At 27.2% G+C, this 1,323-nt stretch overlaps 1 protein-coding gene across 5 annotated transcripts in view; it reads right to left on the reverse strand.

The window, feature by feature from the left end:
- Positions 1-1,323, reverse strand: part of LOC106872380 (protocadherin beta-15) — a 640,647-nt gene that overhangs the window by 213,780 nt on the left and 425,544 nt on the right. The gene's annotated exons all lie outside the window — the stretch shown is intronic.

Raw genomic sequence — 1,323 nt, forward strand, 5'->3', positions numbered from 1 at the left:
TATATATATATATATATATATATATATGTATATATATCATATATATTATATAGATATGTGTATATATATATATGCATAAATATATATATGTAGTATATATATGCATACATATATTTATATACGTATGAATTAGTGCTTGTGTGTGCGCACATGTGCATGTGTGTGTGTATGTATGCATTTATTGTTTAATAAATATAGGATTTAAATGTGACTTACTATAAGTTTCATGCTTGGTTAGTACAGTTATTGAATGAGCTTGCATAACATACCACATACTATCCTGCAATCATTCAGGCTCACTACCAATAATGGAACAGTATAGTATATATATATATATGTATGTATGCATGTATGTATGCATGTATGTATATGTATGCATGTATGTATGTGTATACGTATGCATTAAGGTATGTTGTATGTAGGTGTGTATGTATGTATATATATATAAGTATGTATGTATTTATATATGTATGTAAGCACGTATGTATGTATATGTATGTATGTATGTATGTATGTATGTATGTATGCATGCATTTATACATACATACATACATACATACATACATACACATATACTTACATACATATATAGATACATACATACATAGTATGTATGTATGTATGTCTGAATGCATTTATGTATGTGTGTGTATATATGTATATATTTATGTGTATGTGTATGTATGCATGCATGTATGCATTAATAGCCATGTGGTGAAAAAGTTTGCTTCTCAATAACATATTTTGGGGTTCAGTTGTGTTCAGTTCCACTGCACTGAACCTTCAATAATTGTCCTCCACTACAAACCCAGGCCAGCAAAATCTTTGTATGAGGATCTGTTAAACAGAAACTAAAAAGAAACCAGTTGTGTATGTGTGTAATTGCATATATTTGTATCGCTTTGTCTTGATGTCATATAAGTTGTGTCCATTTCCTATCTTTTGAGTAAACATGTCTTGCCATAGAGAAATATTACATTGCTTCAATGAGAATTGGTGTTACGAAGAGTATCCATTAATTTTTTTAAATCAGTCTCAATAAATTCTGTCTGAGACTTGCAAATATGGAAAGGTGAATGTAAAAAACACCCATGATTTTTATTTATGCATGTGTGTGTGTGTGTGTTCATGTGTGTGTGTATATATATGTATGTATATATACATGTACATATATATATATATATGTATGTATATGTAAATACATATGTATATATATGCATATATATATACACATACATATATATATTTATATATATGCACACACTTACATATATGTACATATGTATATATATGCATATATATATACACATACATATATATATT

The sequence above is a fragment of the Octopus bimaculoides genome, chromosome 14 (genome assembly GCF_001194135.2).
Source record: "Octopus bimaculoides isolate UCB-OBI-ISO-001 chromosome 14, ASM119413v2, whole genome shotgun sequence".
Lineage (NCBI taxonomy): Eukaryota > Metazoa > Mollusca > Cephalopoda > Octopoda > Octopodidae > Octopus > Octopus bimaculoides.